We start from the raw sequence: 21,652 nt of genomic DNA, 5'->3' as shown, positions 1-21,652 counted from the left end.
TAAGTGAAATAATGATGTCCCCTGGGTAAACCTGTTAGCTGCCCTTCAACGGGACACTGAAAGGACATGCAGTCTGTCTGTCTTTTCGCCTCTTTCCCAAGTTTTGGACATTTTTCCCTAGCATCTCTGTTCCAGGCTTTTTATTTTTTCCTCTTTTCCCTCTGTTGCTCTGTATGGTTTCTGACTCTGAAGGCTGAGGAAAAAAGACGAGGAAGGGGGTAGGAAGGGTTTTCATGATTGCCTCTGTGGGCTTGGCATTTGTTTAACATGGACTCTCAGAAGGGTGCTTTATGGGCTCCCAGAGGTCCCCACTGGGTGCATATGGTGGTACTTGCCGATGTAAGTGCTGCTTTTCCTCTTGTTTTCTGTGGGCTCCTACATTCTGGTGTTTCAGAGGTCTCTTCCCCCCAGGTTCTCTCTGTTGGACTTCAAGGGGCTTTCTACGATGGTTTTCTCTCAGGTCGGTCCTCTTCAGCAATTTTGGTTGGTTCTCTATTTTGAGAGCTCACATCTGGTCAACAGGAAACACTTGGGCACTCTTTGCCCATACAGCTTCTGGGCGGGCAGATCAGTCCCAGTACAGAAGCAACCCTCATTCTCTGCATCATCAAAGCAGCTCTCTGGCCCATCCCTCCAGCTTACTAAGCCTCCTTTATAAATGGAAGGCAGACCCTAGTTTACTGGGTCCTCCCTACTTACTCCTGTAGGGAGTGGTCCCTTTGAACCCTCCTTTCTTCTGACCTGAGTTGAAGAGGAAAAAGTTTTCCCTCCCTCCCTTTGGGGTAAATGGTTCCTATAGAATTCCTCTTGCCATACGAATTCTTCTCCCCAAATTCTCACTTGACTCTTTTATATTCTTAATTTGGATGTAAATAAAGTACATCTTTAACCTTATATTTTACTTGACAGTTTCCTTCTAAAATTTCTTTGTCTTGTATCTTGCCTGGGTATCTGATATCTATCCTAATGTCTCAGATGAAACTTCTGTTTTAATAGACGATGATACTGGTTTTTGGAGACTGGGAGTCCCCAGGAGACATGGTCTTGCAGGCATGCTGTACTCAATTGAATTTTTCTCAGAATGTTTTTATCTGCTTGTTTTTGGAAAACTATCTGTAGGACACAAAAAATGAGGGCACCTGTCTTGGAGCCTATGTTTGGAGGAATATGGGGGACAGATATGAAGAATGCAGGCATGGGGAGAGGGCCCAGAGAGTCAGGGGCTCATGAAATATCTTCTTTCATCTCCTGATGTAAAAAGATACATGAATTTACAGCATCTATGCCAACTCCATCTCCCCTTCTGAATGCAGACCTGTTTTGTCTTTTCTAATTCCAGTCACTCTCAGGATTTTGACCTGTTATCACAAAATACAGTATTCAGAGGGGAGAATTTTATGTGCTGTATTGTAATAGTCTATAGATTTCTCTTCCCCCTAGATAATAATTTCCTTGAAGGAAGAAACTCTATTATTCTCATTATTATATCCCTAACCCTAGCTGGTGCATAGTGTACAATCAATACGTATTTGCTGAATGAATGATTGAGACAAAGAGGGAGGCATGTAGAGTAAGATTTCCCCCGGCCCTGTTTTCTAGAAATGGTTTTGTCTCTGTTTTTCCCTTTTAGAAGAGTTGGGATTCGAGAGATGGTGGGGAAGTAGAAAACCGTACTTACCACTGTTTGTAACAGTTGTTCTTCTATCAACATGAGTCCTTATTCATCTGTGCCCTATGAACCTGTGTAGGAGGAAGCTATAAAATTACATGTAAATTTTTTGAATAATATTACACTGCGTGAATATACACATACACGCTGATTTTTACGAACTGTCTGCCTTAGATTGAAAAGTTTTTTCTTAAGGCTATAATGTCATCTTTCATTATAATCCATATTCATGTTTAGAATTCATTTATTCAGTTGAATACAATGACATCAGCTTTCCCTATGCTGGACTTTGTAGGTTCGATCTCCTACTTAGAAGGATTATTCTTATTTTTAGTCTTTTCTTTAGCATGGCAATAAATCTTTTGAATGGTGCCCCCTTTATTCCTTCTTTTCCTTTACTAAATGCAAAAGAAAACAGCAACCCATATTTAAAAGGTAGACATTGTTATCCTTTATCGCAGTTTCCCTCTCTTCCAGAGATTAGAGTTTACTGTAGTACAGCAGCCCAATAGGATTGTCCTGGAAATGGATTTTCATGTAAAGTATTATGTGTCGCAAAAGGAAGGATCAAAATATTATAAAGAGAGAGAAGCTACATTATTATTTTTAATAGGATTGGTATTATAAATGGTCCTTAAAGAGCATACATCTGTTCCACTCAATGCTTTCTTTCTGAGTTTACCATGAAGTATGTTTTACTGATAAGACACAGCATTTTGAGCCATTATTTCTCTAAAAGCCTTGTTAAGAGATCTGATGTACAAGATACTGCTCATGGTCTGTGGTACTTCTTTGAAAGTAAGAGTTTCCTTTCTGAAATTGAAGGAAACAAAATATATATATTCCACAGGTATATGTTTTTAGTGCCCTTTCCCTCCATTTGGATTATTAAATACTAAGCTTTAAATAAAGACATTTTATGTAAGTTTATATTTAGACAATATAGCTGCTTGTTTTCTGTTGGGAAAAGAACAAATTTAAAACTTCTCTAATAAAACGTTATGGAAAAATTAAAACGCATAAGTGACAAAATCATTGCAACCCTCAGAAAATGGCACTGCTACTTTTCTAAGAGACTAGAGAGAAATTTGAGTGGAACCAAGTTTGTTATTGAGTACGGGTCTCTCCCTGACTTGAACACTTATTTTTCCAAGGAGGGGTTGGATATCATTTTAATTCTAGACTATGATTGAATGCTTGGTTTCAAATGGGAATTCCCTGCCCCAGAATGAATCTGAATGTGCTCATCAGTAAAATAAGGGATGAGGGATACAGGTCTCATCTGTGCACATCAAAGCCTCAAGAGAATATCAACAGGCTAGAGCAGGGTATGTGGCCCTAATCTTGCCTCTTGCTTCCTTTTTCTTGCCTGCTAGTGAACCTGAGAGATCAGGATGTCCTTCAGCCCAGTTGGTGATGGCTCTCCTTCAAGGACGTGCTCCTGGAATAGCTGGGTGAAGCAATCCCAGGGACCACAGTGAGAAACGTAGGGACTCCTATCTCCTAACTCGTATTGAGTGGAGCCCTCCTTGGACTCCATACCTAAATTTTGGAGAAATTTAACATTTTTGAAGTTTGAAGTCCTGTCCATAAATATCATCTGAGCGTTCTGAAATAGGACCCAGTGGACCATGAAGTATATTTTAAAACTGCATGTACAGAGTTGAGGCTGTTTGACTTGTGGATGTTCATTTTGAGGGCTGTTTATTATAACTGTCTCCCAAGTAATGTTCACAGCCCGCCTCTCAGTGAATTCTGCTGACCCACTCCCTCTTACCAATACAAAGGGCCTTAGAGAAACGAATTCTGCAGTATTAACATTCAGAGATTTTCTGTGGTTTTTATGTATATCAGTAATAGAAATCAGCAACAGAAATTTAAAGATGGATGGTTCTAAATTTTGAATGTACGTTGGAGTAAGAAAATAAGTGATATTTACTGTAGAGATATTTAAAAAGAAAAAAAAAGAAAGAAAGCATTTTGAGACTAGATTTCATTGTACTTTGGTTGATTTTATATATTTAAAACATGTTTATAAAACATATTTCTAACTATTTTCTCTCTATTCATGTTTGTTTTCTCTCTCTAATCAGTTTTAGTATTTTTTGGTGTAAGGCAGGTTTCCAAGAATGAATTACCTACTCACAGCATTATAACTATAGGAGATAAGAGTTTAATGTACAGTGCTTTGAATTGTGACTGTTGCCCATGAGGGATTTACTCATAAAAATGAGATCACAATAAAAAGGTAATGGGACCAACAAGAAAATGGAACTCCTCATGTCTAAAAGGGAGCACAGGTCAACCATAATTAAATTCTAGAAAGTTACAAGTACATATAAATATAATAAAGGATGGTAGAGACGGTTGATATAAAGAGATCATCATTATGGGTTAAGGATAAAGTTTTCATGGATCATGTTGGCTCCCATTAAAAAATGGTTCAATAACTATTGCTCAGTTCTGATCTCATTTTGACTTCTTCCATCATTTTCTATTCAGCCAATTCTCTGTAGCCATTGAGAAGGAGCTCAGAAGAAGAAAATTCTGCTGTATTATGGTTGGAAAGGTGCCTGGTAAATAATGAGAATTTTGGTACAACGGGCTCAGATTTTCTCAAAAATGTTGCAAAATCTCAACTGGATAATGTATTTTCTTATGTCACTTAATTGCAAAGAGTCATTGGCAAGTTCAGGTGCTTCCTATACAATCCTAATATGGCAAAGGAAGCAGTTTCTCTCCATTTTGTGCTCTGGACTATCTCCTAATCCCAAACTTCAAAAAATATATATTCTGCTATTAATAGAAATATACAATTCAAGATCACATTTGTTCCCATGAAATTTCTCCACGATTTTTAACTGCTGAGATATGAAGGTAATCTTTTTTTACTTTCCATCCTCCTTTTTCCAAAGCTGTGTTTTTGTAATCCTAATATCTAATAATAAAATATGTATTTTTTGACTCTATCTCATTGACATCTGAATTATATGTAACCTAGAGCTATATAATGGAGCCAGACTTCTTTTGAGCTTACAGTTTTGGGAGCTGATCCTAGTAATAATTATTTCCTTACTTTTCACTGCATTTTTGTAGAAGTAACTTAATGGAAACTTTTAATAAGAAAAACAAAAGGAAGTATTTTTTAATTCACAAATTCCAAATTCCTAACTTAGGGAGTTGAGAAATAACCTAGATCTGCCATCTCATTTGACACTTGAAAAGTAGGTCTAATGTTTTTGGAAGAAAAATCTTTGTGTGTGTACATCATATGCATTCTCACAACTCTAAGTTCATTTGGAATTTGATGAATTAAAAGATACTACCTGTTGTTTTTCTTATTGAGTTTCCATTAAAATATTTCTACCGAAAAAATGCAGTGAAAAGTAAGGAAATAACTCTTACTAGAATCAGCTATGTCTAGCTCTATTACCTATGTCTAGATCCCAAAAATGTCAGCTAAAAAAATTAAATATATATGTATATATATGTATATACACACACATAAATGTGTACACACACACACATACAATATGCCTGCTGAAGACATTGCTATACAGTTTTAATATGTCAATCTTCTGACTTTATTTGCTCATTTCAAGTAGAATATAATTTAGGTGCAATTCTACGTTAATTGTGTTTTATTCTTAAACAACCTGTTATAAAGAACACATAGAATGGAGTCTTAAAATGAGATAATATGCACTCTGAGATCCTACAGAGAAAAAAAAGAAAACCCCTTTGTGGAGTTACTGGATAGTAACTCTATTTTGAGACAATATTGCTAACATGTTTTTGTTTTGTTTTGTTTTGTTTGACTGGGAAAAAAAACTTTACTTTGTCTGGGGCAGTGGGCAGGGGTCCAGTCTCAGAACTCCTGGAACTCCTTCTTGGTGCCAGCAGCTTTGGTCACCTGGAGCACATTGAAGCACACCGTCTTGCTTAGGGGAGGGCACTCGCCCACTGTGACAGTGTCACCGATCTGGACGTCCCTGAAGCAGGGGGAAAGATGCACGGATACGTTTCTGTGGCACTTCTCGGAGTGGTTGTACGTTCGGATGCAGTGGAGGTAGTCTTAGAGGATGACAAGGGTTCTCTGCATCTTTACCTTAGTCATCACACCAGACAGGATCCGCCCTTGGATGACAACATTACCAGTAAAAGGGCATTTCTTGTCATTGTAGGTGCCCTCGATGGCCTCCTTCGTTGTCTTGAAACCCAGACCAATGTTCCTGTTGTTATGCGGGAGCTTCTCCTTGCCAGTTTCTCCAAGCAGAACCCTCTTCTTATTTTGAAAGATGGTCGACTGCTTTTGGTAGGCACTCTCCACCTGAATGTCTGCCATCTTCCCCGCCGCCTGAAAAAAGGTTAATGTTTTAATATTTAAGAAAGGAAAAGATTCAGAAGACTTAAAAATCTCATGAAATCTTTGCTATAGCTTATAGATACGTGTTCTGATGGTAATTTCATAAGTTATTTTCAAATAATTTGTTCTAAGGTAACTTATTACATTTAAAAAGAACCCCATAAAAGATGTGTTTTATCTTGTACTTCACTCGGAATCACTTCTTTTCCTTGTTTCATTTAAATTCTCGGCTTTATATTGTCACAATGCTTGATTTTGTTTTACTTCTTGAAGTGCTTCGTGATCATATAACTGGGACTAAGTAGGAACTAAATGTACCTAAACTTAATGGTTGCTGCTCACCAACTACATAATTATTGTCAGGGTGGCTAAAAATGCAGAAAGTCTGTCAAATATAAAAGAAGCACACACAGGGAGCAGTGGTGGGGAAGATGGAAATCACAGCTGGAGGTAATGATTACTCTAAATGTCTTGCTACAGCAAACATAGCATTTGGAAATTCATGAACATTTCTTTTAAATGTGCAAAAGTCTTTGCAAAACAAACCATACATTAACTAAAACACTCATGGCTGCACTGCCTACACACTAGACCACCTGTAATTTTGGGGAAAGTTCCTTCTATGCAACGTCAAAAGAAACAACCATAGATCTTTTATTTCAGAATTGGCTTTGGTGACAAATAAGTTGGAAGTAAAAATACAGATAGTTCCACTTGTCTGACACCCAATATTCAATGCTATGCCACATAACTCTCCTAAAAAAATAGTTTATTTTTTATGTGCAATATGTATCCAATAATCATTTTTAAAATGTGGCCATCCTTTGCTAAATAATGCATAGTACATTAGTCTTTCTGCAATCTCTCATAAAAAATTAATCACCCCAGACCTATTCTTTAAAAATCCATTTGGGTTAGTAAACCCCTCTTTTGAGGAGAGGATTTGGCTTTTTTAGTAAAAAGGGAGGTTGACTCATATCCATTCCAGTTCATATGTTCCTCTGCTCTTCTAGTGCCACCATGAGCTACTGTTCACTTTGGTGCTGGCCACCCCACAGCTTCCTGGGACACAGAAGACAACCCCAGGACTGCAGTAACTGAGGGCTGAAGATGGAAGAATCACAATTTCCTTTATTCCTCTGACTCCTGGTAAGTGGTCAATAAATATTTTATGAATGAGTGAATGAAAAAAAAAGAGAGAAACAGAGAAAGAAAAAAAGAAAGAAAGAAAGGAAGGAAGGAAGAAAAAGAATACCCTTTATTTTTCAAAATACACCCATGCAGTGCTACTGGGTTTCACTGAAGAAGTGGTATGAATGTTTGGCCTTTTCTTTCTTCACTTCTGCACTCCATTCTAAGTATAGTCAGAAGGCCTTTCCTGCCTGAGAAATGGGAGTCCGCTGTAAAGCCCTCTACCCCATTGTAGTCACTGTAGTTCACAGTCTTGGAACTTGCTGCTTTTGTCCTATAGTGAAGGTTACATTTTGCAGGAGGGCTGTGGGTAATGATGGTGCTGAGATGGCTCTTCTCCTTACTCTATTCACCATTGTTTTCTCAAGGTAACAGTTTTGCAGCAATAAATTTCAATGTAATCTTCATTTTTAGCTGTTTGCAATTCTGTTGATGGTGTAGGAAATGAGAGTGGGGAAGAGGTCAAGGGAATATCAGTTCTACTGAAGGTCTCTATTCTAGATCAAGACGCTGTTGTCTCTGGAAAGTATAGATGTCATCATTCTCTTTTCAAGAGGAGTAAATGAAATTACAAAAAGTAACTTGTATCAACAAGGACCTACTGTGTAGCATGGGGAACTCTATCCAATACTCTGTAATAACCTATATGGGAAAAGAATCTGAAAAAGAATGGATATATGTATATGTATAACTAACTGAACCAGCTTGCTGTACAACTGAAACACAACATAGTCATCTATACTCCAATATAAAATAATGTAAAAAACAAGAAAACTAAAAAACAGTAACTTGCAAGGTCTTCAGGTTGATGACTTACAGGGTAAGGACTGGAACCTAGGAGTGTCTAACTAGTGTTATTTCCATAATAGAGCACTTCTCCAAATCTTGAGAGAGTGAGGGAAGTAGGAGTCATTTGGAGCATAACGGTAGTTACTGCATAGGGCTGTGTGGAAAGCATGGGGAATTTTGGCTAGCAACTTTCAAGGAATTGACATCTTAGGGACATGGAAGCGTGGCATGGCTTTAGCCAGAGAAGATCTTGCAAACTGAGCAGTTTATGATGATTATTGTGAGGTCAGGTGATTTTCCACTGAAACCAAGTGCAGAAGTCTCTTGAGTGTTGTGGCTTCCTGGTGTCATTTTAAAATAAAACCCATTTCATGGAATTGTAAAGATCAGTTAAAACGTATTTGAGAGAAGAAATCTGAAAACAACAAGGAACCATTGAAACACTGTTGTTATTTTTTCACTAGTCTGGAAGGCTAGAAATCAATACCTACTGAGGTTTAGCCTCTTTTCAGAATATATATCAGGATTTGGAAATTATTTGAGGTCAGTGTTTCCCAAAGACTGTTCTAAGGAGGTTATTTCCACGTGATGCAAGTACATGTTGTGGTTAAACATGTTTGGGAAACACAGTTAAACACAGCTTACGGAGTTTGTTCATGTACACTCTCCAAGGGTAGGAGCCCTGTTTACCAGAATTCTTTGAACTTGGGCCCTTTATACTTAAAGAATCACTAAAGAGATAAATGCCTTCCAGAATCAACAGAACTTCATGTCCCATATTCAAAACATTAAAATCTGAACTGACAAAGAGATTGTTGGTTCCTAGAAACGCCCTCTTACCTCTTTACTGATAACAAAACTTACTGATTAATATTTTACTGTGTAAATACTGTGGCCTCTTTCATCTGTATTTTAGCAGAACCCTTTCTAAATATCCTTCTGTAATTTGTTGATTTATGATTACATAGTCCAACCTCACCTTTGCTGCTGAGAGCTGAGGGCCCTCCTCTCTGCTGACCATGGGGCAGGGATTTGACGGGGTTCATATGCATAAGGAATCCTGGTTTTGATGTGATGAGGAACTGGATTGTGGAGTCTCCAACGTTTGGGTGAAAAACGGTCCCCTTTGCCTTTGTAACACAGGTCTTATAAGTGACAACATCTTTTTTAAAAAATCTGACAGTGCAGTAGGTTTTTCTACACCAAACAGGACTAGTACCCACAGACCTATCTTTTTTTTTTTTTTTTTTTGCGGTACGCGGACCTCTCACTGCTGTGGCCTCTCCCGTTGCGGAGCACAGGCTCCGGACGTGCAGGCTCAGCGGCCGCGGCTCACGGGCCCAGCCGCTCCACGGCACGTGGGATCCTCCCGGACCGGGGCACGAACCCACGTCCCCTGCATCGGCAGGCGGACTCCCAACCACTGTGCCACCAGGGAAGCCCACAGACCTATCTTGAGAAATGCCATTTTATTCCAATGATACATCTTTTCAAATGAGAAAAATCAGTGCCAGAATAGGTAAGCTCTTTGCTCAAAGAAGACAGAAGCTGGCATCTCTGTGGGGGAGTAGTTATCAGTTTGGAAGGATCATAAGAAGTTTCCTCAGTTTGCTTGTTCTTTTCCAAAAGAAAATTGATATCCTCATTACTTAAAAGAGAAAGTGAGCCTAGAGCTTAAAGGATGAAATCATTATCTTTGACAGGCTGAAAATATCCAAACCGAAATTTGCCCAAATACAAATTTCTGAGCTGGAAAAGTAAAATAAAAACTGTCTCTAGCAGATTCTGGGAAGAATTTTTTTATATAGCTCCCCCAAATTTCTACCACCGTATAGTACCAGGCAATAAAGATGAGAGTGTGTATAGCACAGACTCACGAAGAAATGTGAAGTGAGCACAGCCATGGCTTCTGATGCCTGTGTTTGTGGGTCAGTAATACTTACAGGTCCCCATAGACCTGCAAGGGAAGCCCCCATTTATTTATTTAAATTAGTTTTACAATACTGTGTGGGGAAGCCTCCATTTTGAACACTATTGTTCATTCAGAAAAACTGATTATCTTGTTGAAACATATGAATTTTTTTTGCATTCTACTAGTCTCTTTTTTGTTTTCTTGCACAGAAAAATGATGATGAAGTGCCATGCAAACTCCAGAGTTCTTTGATAATTCACAATCGAAGGTTTCTTTCTTTTAGGAAATGGAACAGTAATATGATGAGCCAGAGGTTAGCGAGTGGGACACAGTTGTTTCATTTGAAAATATTTAATTTAGCTATTTTAATAAGTAGGAATTTCCTACAGCAAAATTTTCAGGAAATGATATTTTTATTTTTGGGACAATGTTGCCCGCACTTCTCTCCTCCAGTCTGAGCAGCATCTTCATAGATGAATGATCAGTTTGGACGGGGCTTTAACAATAATGGGCACGTGTAAAAGACACATCCTTAAATTAGAACTTAAGCCAGTCCACCTCTTTACTCCCTTTGTTGGCTGATGATTCATGTTCATTTCATTATCTCAGTTTTAATGCAGTCGCCGTCAGGAACTTTGTTTAAACTGAGCTCTGAGAAAGATCTGCCAGCGAAGTTGATTTCCTGACTCTGATGCTGAAACATCTGATGACACAGACAAAAATTCTCTGGAATATTCTCAGCCTGACAACACTAGGAAAGGATATTCTGTTGATATATTGCATTGGCCAAAAAGTTTGTTTGGGTTTTCTGTATCATCTTATGGAAAAACCCGAACAAACTTTTTGGCCAAGCCAATACTGTCTCCGAGAGCAGGGCTTAGGTCTCAAATTTCAGGACTTACTGCTTGATTCTGTGAGAAGACATTCTTCAAGAATTTGTTACCCTCTACAGCATCTCCACTCCTCAAGCCAGTGGTTTCTCTCTGTGGCACCACCATTCTTCCAGAGACACACTATGGGACCCCTCTTTCACTCTTCCCTGTCTGCTATCTCATTTAGTTTGTGTATGAGTTTATTTATCATACATTTGTTGAGAAGTTGTTACGCTCTCTAATACTGCTTCGGGCTAAGAGAAAAACTTAGAAATTAAGAAAACATTTTTGAGGACAGAATAGAGCAAAGACTTTGATCACAATGAATCAGAACAACTGCAAATGTTTCAAGTTCATCCTCATGCCCAGTGAAAGTTCATTTAGCTTTGGTTCTGACCATTAGTACTTGATTTTTGGCTTCCTACACAGAACGTTAACTCTTTATATATTGAAATAGTCCTTTTGTATGATTAACTACTTCAGGTGCAGCTAATTCTCAATCTTTTACATGTATCAAAGAAATCAACACTTAAAAGTTTTCTCTTACAGATCAAGCGGCAGAACTTATTTCATACATCCTTCTGGTTTTACAAACCGCAATGTTAAGAAATAGAAAAACTTGCATTCTTCTGCACTGAAATAAATAACACTGTTTAGTGCATTCTTCATGACCAGTGCTTCCTTAGCAGAATATTGTAAAACAGCTCAGAAGAACTCTTTGCAAACTGGGCTGCACGATATCATCTTAAAACATTAATTTTATTTTACAGATTAGTACATGACACTGTCAATTGCTCAGATTTCTATGGGTGCACAACACTAATGCCAATAGTAGATTTAGACCTTAGACATATATTTATTAGAGGAGAAATATTCATGAAACATTGATAAACTTTGATATTTCAGTTTTGAGAGTTATATTAATTTCTTATTCCAAACCATTATAGACTAGTAACTTAATTCAAGGGAATATTGTACATTATTTGTTGATATATATGAATTTATAAACCATGGGATGTCAGTCACAAGAATTTAAGCATTCTAACAGGTTACTATATTTTATTTGCAGGATCACTGAAATGTTAATATACTTATTAAGCACAGTGAAACATATACTTTTATTCCTTGAGTCACTATTTCTTTGGGACTATAGCTACAAGTTTACATTTATTTTCAAATAGATTTTTTAACAACTTTATTGGAGTATAATTGCTTTACAATGGTGTGTTAGTTTCTGCTTTATAACAAAGTGAATCAGTTATACATATACATATGTTCCCATATCTCTTCCCTCTTGCGTCTCCCTCCCTCTCACCCTCCCTATCCCACCCCTCTAGGTGGTCACAAAGCACCCAGCTGATCTCCCTGTGCTATGCGGCTGCTTTCCACTAGCTATCTATTTTACTTTTGGTAGTGTATATATGTCCATGCCACTCTCTCACTTTGTCCCAGCTTACCCCTCCCCCTCCCCATGTCCTCAAGTCCATTCTCTATGGGCTTTTAAACATTGTCTCTCATTTCTACTACATTTCACTGGATAACTCCTCCCTTCCCCTTTTTGGATTTTCAAAAGGAATATATTTATTTTTATTGAGGTAAACTTTTTTTTTTAATTTTTGAATTTTATTTTATTTATTTTTTTATACAGCAGGTCCTTATCAGTCATCAGTTTTATACAAATCAATGTATACATGTCAATCCCAATCACCCAATTCATCACAGCACCACCACAACCCCCCCACCGCTTTCCCCCCTTGATGTCCGTATGTTTGTTCTCTACATCTGTGTCTCTATTTCTGCCCTGCAAACCAGTTCATCTGTACCCTTTTTCTAGGTTCCACATATATGCGTTAATATACGATATTTGTTTTTCTCTTTCTGGCTTACTTCACTCTGTATGACAGTCTCTAGATCCATCCATGTCTCAACAAATGACCCAATTTCGTTCCTTTTTATGGCTGAGTAATATTCCATTGTATATACGGACCACATCTTCTTTATCCATTCATCTGTCGATGGGCATTTAGGTTGCTTCCATGACCTGGCTATTGTAAATAGTGCTGCAGTGAATATTGGGGTGCATGTGTCTTTTTGAATTGTGGTTTTCTCTGGGTATATACCCAGTAGTGGGATTGCTGGATCATGTGGTAATTCTATTTTTAGCTTTTTAAGGAATCTCCATACTGTTCTCCATAGTGGCTGCATCAATTTACATTCCCACCAGTAGTGCAAGAGGGTTCCCTTTTCTCCACACCCTCTCCAGCATTTGTTGTTTGTAGATTTTCCGATGATGCCCATTCTAACTGGTGTGAGGTGATACCTCATTGTAGTTTTGATTTGCATTTCTCTAATAATTTGTGATGTTGAGCAGCTTTTCATGTGCTGCTTGTCCATCTGTATGTCTTCTTTGGAGAAATGTCTATTTAGGTCTTCTGCCCATTTTTGGATTGGGTTGTTTGTTTCTTTAATATTGAGCTGCATGAGCTGTTTATATATTTTGGAGTTTAATCCTTTGTCCGTTGACTCGTTTGCAAATATTTTCTCCCATTCTGAGTGTTGTCTTTTCGTCTTGTTTATGGTTTCCTTTGCTGTGCAAAAGCTTTTAAGTTTCATTAGGTCCCATTTGTTTATTTTTGTTTTCATTTCCATTACACTAGGAGATGGATCAAAAAAGATCTTGCTGTGATTTATGTCAAAGAGTGTTCTTCCTATGTTTTCCTCTAAGAGTTTTATAGTGTCCAGTCTTACATTTAGGTCTCTAATCCATTTTGAGTTTATTTTTGTGAATGGTGTTAGGGAGTGTTCTAATTTCATTCTTTTCCATGTAGCTGTACAGTTTTCCCAGCACCACTTGTTGAAGAGACTGTCTTTTCTCCATTGTATATCCTTGCCTCCTTTGTCATAGATTAGTTGACCATAGGTGCGTGGGTTTACCTCTGGGCTTTCTATCTTGTTCCATTGATCTATGTTTCTGTTTTTGTGCCAGTACCATATTGTCTTGTTTACTGTAGCTTTGTAGTATAGTCTGAATTCAGGGAGTCTGATTCCACCAGCTCCGTTTTTTTCCCTCAAGACTGCTTTGGCTGTTCGGGGTCTGTTGTGTCTCCACACAAATTTTAAGATTTTTTGTTCTAGTTCCGTAAAAAATGCCATTGGTAATTTCATAGGGATTGCATTGAATCTGTAGATTGCTTTGGGTAGTATAGTCATTTTCACAATATTGATTCTTCTAATCCAAGAACATGGTATATCTCTCCATCTGTTGGTATCATCTTTAATTTCTTTCATCAGTGTCTTATAGTTTTCTGCATACAGGTCTTTTGTCTCTCTAGGAAGGTTTATTCCTAGGTATTTTATTCTTTGTGTTGCAGTGGTAAATGGGAGTGTTTCCTTAATTTCTCTTTCACATTTTTCATCATTAGTGTATAGGAATGCAAGAGATTTCTGTGCATTAATTTTGTATCCTGCAACTTTACCAAATTCATTGATTAGCGCTACTAGTTTTGTGGTAGCATCCTTAGGATTCTCTATGTATAGTATCATGTCATCTGTAAACAGTGACAGTTTTACTTCTTCTTTTCCAATTTGTATGCTTTTTATTTCTTTTTCTTCTCTGATTGCGGTGTCTAGGAGTATGTTGAATAATGCTATGTTGAATAATAGCGGTGAGAGTGGACATCCTTGTCTTGTTCCCGATCTTAGAGGAAATGCTTTCAGTTTTTCACTATTGAAAATGATGTTTGCTGTGGGTTTGTCGTATATGGCCTTTATTTGTTGAGGTAGGTTCCCTCTATGCCCACTTTCTGGAGAGTTTTTATCATAAATGGGTGTTGAATTTCTTCAAAAGCTTTTTCTGCATCTATTGAGATGATCATATGGTTTTTATTCTTCAATTGGTTAATATGGTGTATCACATTGACTGATTTGTGTATATCGAAGAATCCTTGCATCCCACTTGCATCAAGTGGGATAAATCCCACTTGATCATGGTGTATGATCCTTTTAATGTGTTGTTGGATTCTGTTTGCTAGTATTTTGTTGAGGATTTTTGTATCTATATTCATCAGTTATATTGGTCTGTAATTTTCTTTTTTTGTAGTATCTTTGTCTGGCTTTGGTATCAGGGTGATTGTGGCCTCATAGAATGAGTTTGGGAGTGTTCCTTCCTCCGCAATTTTTTGGAAGAGTTTGAGAAGGATAGGTGTTAGCTCTTCTCTAAATGTATGATAGAATTCACTTGTGAAGCCATCTGGTCCTGGACTTTGGTTTGTTGGAAGATTTTTAATCACAGTTTCAATTTCATTACTTGTGATTGGTCTCTTCATATTTTCTATTTCTTCCTGGTTCAGTCTTGGAAGGTTATACCTTTCTAAGAGTATGTCCATTTCTTCCAGGTTGTCCATTTTATTGGCATAGAGTTGCTTGTATTAGTCTCTTAGGATGCTTTGTATTTCTGCGGTGTCTGTTGTAACTTCTCCTTTTCCATTTCTAATTTTATTGATTTGAGTCCTCTCCCTCTTTTTCTTGATGAGTCTGGCTAATGGTTTATCAATTTTGTTTATCTTCTCAAAGAACTAGCTTTTAGTTTTATTGATCTTTGCTATTGTTTTCTTTGTTTCTATTTCATTTATTTCTGCTCTGATCTTTATGATATCTTTCCTTCTGCTAACTTTGGGTTTTGTTTGTTCTTCTTTCTCTAGTTCCTTTAGGTGTAGGAGGCCTACAACTAAGTTGTTTATTTGAGATTTTTCTTGTTTCTTGAGGTAGGCTTGTATTTCTATAAACTTCCCTCTTAGAACCGCTTTTGCTGCATCCAATCGGTTTTGGATTGTCATGTTTTCAATGTCATTTGTCTCTAGGTATTTTTTGATTTCCTCTGATTTCTTCAGTGATATCTTGATTATTTAGTAATGTATTGTTTAGCCTCCATGTTTTGTGTTTTTTACATTTTTTTCCCCTGTAATTCATTTCTAATCTCATAGCGTTGTGGTCAGAAAAAGTGCTTGATATGATTTCAGTTTTCTTAAATTTACTGAGGCTTGATTTGTGACCCAAGATGTGATTTATCCTGGAGAATGTTCCATGCGCACTTGAGAAGAAAATGTAATATGCTGTTTTTGGATGGAATGTCCTATAAATATCAATTAAATCTATCTCGTCTATTGTGTCATTTAAAGCTTCTGTTTCCTTATTTATTTTCATTTTGGATGATCTGTCCTTTGGTGTAAGTGAGATGTTAAAGTCCCCCATTATTATTGTGTTACTGTTGGTTTCCTCTTTTACAGCTGTTAGCAGTTGCCTTATGTATTGCTGTACTCCTATGTTGGATGCATATATATTTATAATTATTATATCTTCTTGGATTGATCCCTTGATCATTATGTAGTGTCCTTCCTTGTCTCTTGTAACATTCTTTATTTTAAAGTATATTTTATCTGATATGAGTATTGCTACTCCAGCTTTCTTTTGATTTCCATTTGCATGGAATATCTTTTCCATCCCCTCACTTTCAGTTTGTATGTGTCCCTAGGTCTAAAGTGGGTCTCTTGTAGACAGCATATAGATGGGTCTTGTTTTTGTATCCATTCAGCAAGCCTGTGTCTTTTGGTGGGAGCATTTAATCCATTCACGTTGAAGGTAATTATCGATATGTATGTTCCTATGATAATTTTGTTAATTGTTTTCGGTTTGTTTTTGTAGGTCCTTTTCTTCTCTTGTGTTTCCCACTTAGAGAAGTTCCTTTAGCAGTTGTTGTAGAGCTGGTTTGGTGGTGTTGAATTCTCTTAGCTTTTGCTTGTCTGTAAAGCTTTTGATTTCTCCATCAAATCTGAATGAGATCTTTGCTGGGTAGAGTAATCTTGGTTGTAGGTTCTTCCCTTTCATCACTTTAAGTATATCATGCCCCTCCCTTCTGACTTGTAGAGTTTCTGCTGAGAAATCAGCTGTTAACCTTATGGGAGTTCCCTTGTATGTTATTTGTCATTTTTCCCTTGCTGCTTTCAATAATTTTTCTTTGTCTTTAATTTTTGCCAGTTTGATTACTATGTGTCTTGGTGTGTTTCTCCTTGGGTTTATCCTGTATGGGACTCACTGCACTTCCTGGACTTGGGTGGCTATTTCCTTTCCCATATTAGGGAAGTTTTCGGCTAAAATCTCTGCAAATATTTTCTCTGGTCCTTTCTCTTTCTCTTCTCCTTCTGGGACCCCTATAATGTGCATTTTGTTGCATTTAATGTTGTCCCAGAGGTCTCTTAGGCTGTCTTCATTTCTTTTCATTCTGTGTTCTTTATTCTGTTCCACAGCAGTGAATTCCATCATTCTGTCTTCCAGGTCACTTATCCGTTCTTCTGCCTCAGTTATACTGCTATTGATTCCTTCTAGTGTATTTTTCATTTCAATTATTGTATTGTTCATCTCTGTTTGTTTGTTCTTTAATTCTTCTAGGTCTTTTTAAAACATTTCTTTCATCTTCTCGATCTTTGCCTCCATTCTTTTTCAGAGGTCCTGGATCATCTTCACTGTCATTATTCTGAATTCTTTTTCTGGAAGGTTGCCTATCTCCACTTCATTTAGTTGTTTTTCTGGGGTTTTACCTTGTCTCTTCATCTGGTACATAGTCCTCTGCCTTTTCATCTTGTCTATCTTTCTGTGAATGTGGTTTTTGTTCCACAGGCTGCAGGATTGTAATTCTTCTTGCTTCTGCTGTCTGCCCTCTGGTGGATGAGGCTATGTAAGAGGCTTGTGCAGGTTTCCTGATGGGAGGGACTGGTGGTGGGTAGAGCTGGGTGTTGCTCTGGTGGGCAGAGCTCAGTAAAACTTTTATCTGCTTGACTGCTGATGGGTGGGACTGGGCTCCCTCCATGTTGGTTGTTTGGCCTGAGGCAACCCAACACTGCAGCCTACCTGGGCTCTTTGATGGGGCTAATGGCGGACTCTGGGAGGGCTCACGCCAAGGAGTACTTCCCAGAACTTCTGCTGCCAGTGTCCTTGTCCCCACGGTGAGCCACAGCCACCCCCCGCCTCTGCAGGAGACCCTCCAACACTAGCAGGTAGGTCTGGTTCACTCTCCCCTGTGGTCACTTCTTCCCCTGGGTCCCACTGTGCACACTACTTTGTGTGTGCCCTCCAAGAATGGAGTCTCTGTTTCCCCCAGTGCTGTTGAAGTCCTGCAATCAAATCTCACTAGGCTTCAAAGTCTGATTCTCTAGGAATTCCTCCTCCCGTTGCTGGACCCCCAGGTTGGGAAGCCTGATGTGGGGCTCAGAACCTTCTCTCCAGTGGGTGGACTTCTGTGGTATAAGTGTTCTCCAGTCTGTGAGTCACCCACCCAGCAGTTATGGGGTTTGATTTTACTCTGATTGTGCCCCTCCTACCATCTCATTGTGACTTCTCCTTTGTCTTTGGATATGGGGTATCTTTTTTGGTGAGTTCCAGTGTCTTCCTGTCGATGATTGTCCAGCAGCTAGTTGTGATTCTGGTGTTCTCACAAGAGGGAGTGAGAACATGTCCTTCTACTCCACCATCTTGGTTCAGGCTTTTCTCAAGGTAAACTTCTTATAATGTACAGATCTTAAGTACATAGTTCAATGAGTTTTGACAGATGTCTACATCCACATAACCACTATTCCAGTCAGGACACAGAGCATTTCCATCACTCCAGAAAATTCTTTCTCCAACTTCTTGTCAATTCTTGCTCCCATAGGCATCTACATTTATGATTTCTATAGGTATACATTATTTTTGCCTGCTCTTGAACTTCATATAAACTGAATCATAAAATACGCATTCTTTCTTTTTTCTGACTTCATCTGTATAATATCTGTTTGTAGGATTCAAGCATGTTATTGCATGTATCACTAGTTGTTTCTTTTTTGTTATTGAGTAACATCCTGTTGAATCAATATACCATAATTTGTTTTACCAGCTTCCTGTTGATTAATTTTTTGATTATTTCTAGTTTTTGACTATTACAAATAAAGTTCATATGAACAGTCTTTTATAAGCCCTTAGGTATAAATACTTAGAATTGGAACTGTTGGATTACATATTAGGTATATATTTAACACTTTAATAAAAGGACAATTTTTCAAATTGATTGAGTCATATTACAGTCCCCTTGAGTGAAGTAGAGTTCCACCTGCTTCACATCTTTGCCAGTATTTGGTGTTCATGGCGTATAAAGTGGTTTATCATTGTGAATTTAGTTTCTGTTTTTATAATGATTTAAGATGTTCAACATCTTTTTATGGGCTTATTGAACGTTTATTTATCTTATTTTCGTGAATGTCTGTTCAAGTTTTACCCATTTTTTAATCACATTTCATGTATTATTCAATTGTAAGTGTTCTCTGTTGGATTCTGGATACAAGTGCTTTGTTGGACACTTGTGCTGAGAATGTTTTCTCTCAGTCTGGACTTTGGTTTTCATCTTTGTAAGAGTATCACTGGAGAAGCAGAATTTTTGAATTTGATGAAGTCCAAATTATATATATATATTTTTTTTTTTCTTTTTTTGTTTCTGTTTAGTGTTTTTGATATTCACTAAGAAATCTTTGCCTACCTCAAGTTTGTGAAAACATTCTGTTTTCCTCTGGGAAGCCTTAGAGCTTTAGCTTTTAAATTGCTCATCATATCAATGATCATCTGAACATCATTTTGGGGTGTGAATTTTAACACTGTATTTTGAAGTCCTGTTATTAAATAAATCACTTTTAGGATTTTTTAAGTATTTCTGATGAATTGTCCCATTTATCATTATTTTTGGTAATACTTCTTTCTTTCTTTTTTTTTTTTGCTCTGAATTGTATACTTCTTTCTTGAAATCTCTGTTGTTTGATGTTTCTATAGTCACACTCTCTCTCTACTTATTGTTTGAATGGTTTATAATTTTTGTCTTTTTGCTTTCAATCTGTGTCTTTATATGTGGTATACGACTCTTATGATTTTATTCAGTCTGACAATTTTTGTCATTTAATTATTTTGTTTATTTAAATTTAATGGAACTATTGATATGATTCCATTTAAGGCTGCAGTCTTGCTATTTGGCTTCTCGTTGTTCCATTTGTTTCTTCGATTTTTCTTTTCCTATTTTCTACTTCATTTTTCATCACTCAAATAATGTTTTATTATTTCATTTTAATTTCTATGTCAGATTTTTACTTATATGTTTTTGTTTTTTAATAGGTTGCACTAGGACATAAAATACAGTTTAATTGGAATTGATATGTATCACCTTATGTAGAATAAAAGAACCTTAAAAAATATAATTCCTTTTACCCACTTTATCCTATAATTTGCTTCTACAAATATTAGAAAACCCACAATGTAATATTATTTTTGCTGTAAAATTCAGTGTTTTTTTTTTAAGAAATAGAGAAAAAAATAGACAGGCTTTTATATTTGCCCACATACTTACCATTTTCAGTATTCTCTATCTTTTTGTATCACCTTCCGTTTCCATTTGTTATCATTTCTATTCAGTTTGAAGAACTTCTTTTAGAAGTTTTTAGAGCTCTGACCTGCTTGCTACTAAGTCTCTGAGCTTTTATTTTTCTGAAAAACATCTTTATGTTTTTTTTTTTACCTTAAGAGCAATGGGATGCTATTGGAGGGGTTAAGCAGGGGAGTTAAACCATCATTTAATTTTTCTAAAGATACACATTACAAGGATAACTAGTCGAGCACAGGTTGGAGATGGGACAACAGGAAGCACCAGGTCAGGAAGAGTTAGGCAAGGCAAGGCTAGGCAAGGACAAGGGTAGAAGTGCGAGAGATGGATGCACAGCCTTTTAGTTATGACTTGGGCTTATTAAACTGTCCTGAGGAGAGGACACAAACATTCTGGTCCCAAACAAAGTCTAAGCCCCCCTGTGAATTAACAAATTGACATTCTGACTTATCAACATATTTTACATTTTCGGAAGTTAAACAAGTTCTAATCACATGTGAGTAAACAGACAAAAATCAAATGCTCTGCACAATTAAAGATCAAAGCCAGGAGTCGTGGTCTAAATCTATTCACCTTTTTTACTTTGACTACAATAAATGAATTTAAGCTAGCCCTCTATAAACTCTGGCATAGGAATACTTATGCATGGATAGAAAATGAAACATTCTGTTATGTGCCTGTTGTCTAACAATAGAGTCCAGGCCAGATAATAATTATTGTCCAATTTTTACAATAGCTGACATCAGTGCAAGAAATATTTATTCCTCTGGTAACTAATTACTAGATATTACCATTACCATTCATATGTAAACTTAGTGAGTTATATGAGTAGCATGTGTGTTAACCATAACAAAAAAAATATAGAAAATTTAAAGCATTTCTTCTTCATTTCTCTCTTATACCCTTCAAAATGGGGTGTGAAAGTATCCCAGTTTTTCACAAAGAACCCTCTTGTCAAGGAAACTCTCATACAGTAAATCTTAACTGTGGCTGATATTACCCCTAGAAAGTGTTTGGGAAAGTATAGAGGCATTTAGTTACATTAACTAGGGGAGGCTACGAGTAGTTTAGTAGATGAATAACAGGAATCCTAAGCATCCTGGAATGCATTGGACTATCCCACACAGTAAAGAGTTATCCTACCCCAAATACCAATAGAGCCCCTGTTGCCATATAGGGTGGGGGTGATGTTGACCTCTTCTTTGAATCCTCCACTGTAATTAGCACAATATTTTATACTATAGTTATTGGCTATTCTATTTTGTGTTGTATTTTAAAAATAAAAATAAAGGAACTATTCAAAACATTTGGGTAATGTGTTATGAAACATGCAGGGATTTATATCTCTGACCCAGTAGGAATATAAAGATTTCATTTTGGTTGGCCATTCCGTAATTTATAGTTA

At 37.1% G+C, this 21,652-nt stretch overlaps 1 pseudogene across 1 annotated transcript; it reads right to left on the bottom strand.

Annotated features, from left to right (window-relative positions):
• Positions 1 to 5,537: 5,537 nt before the first annotated feature.
• On the bottom strand, positions 5,538 to 6,014 carry LOC309961970 (small ribosomal subunit protein uS17-like; annotated as a pseudogene). Its single transcript has one exon. The product of its transcript is annotated as a small ribosomal subunit protein uS17-like (transcript).
• Positions 6,015 to 21,652: the final 15,638 nt, after the last annotated feature.

The sequence above is a fragment of the Leucopleurus acutus genome (assembly GCF_964270905.1).
Source record: "Leucopleurus acutus genome assembly, chromosome: 5".
In the NCBI taxonomy this organism is placed as follows: domain Eukaryota; kingdom Metazoa; phylum Chordata; class Mammalia; order Artiodactyla; family Delphinidae; genus Leucopleurus; species Leucopleurus acutus.
This window is presented reverse-complemented; position numbering and strand designations above follow the sequence as displayed.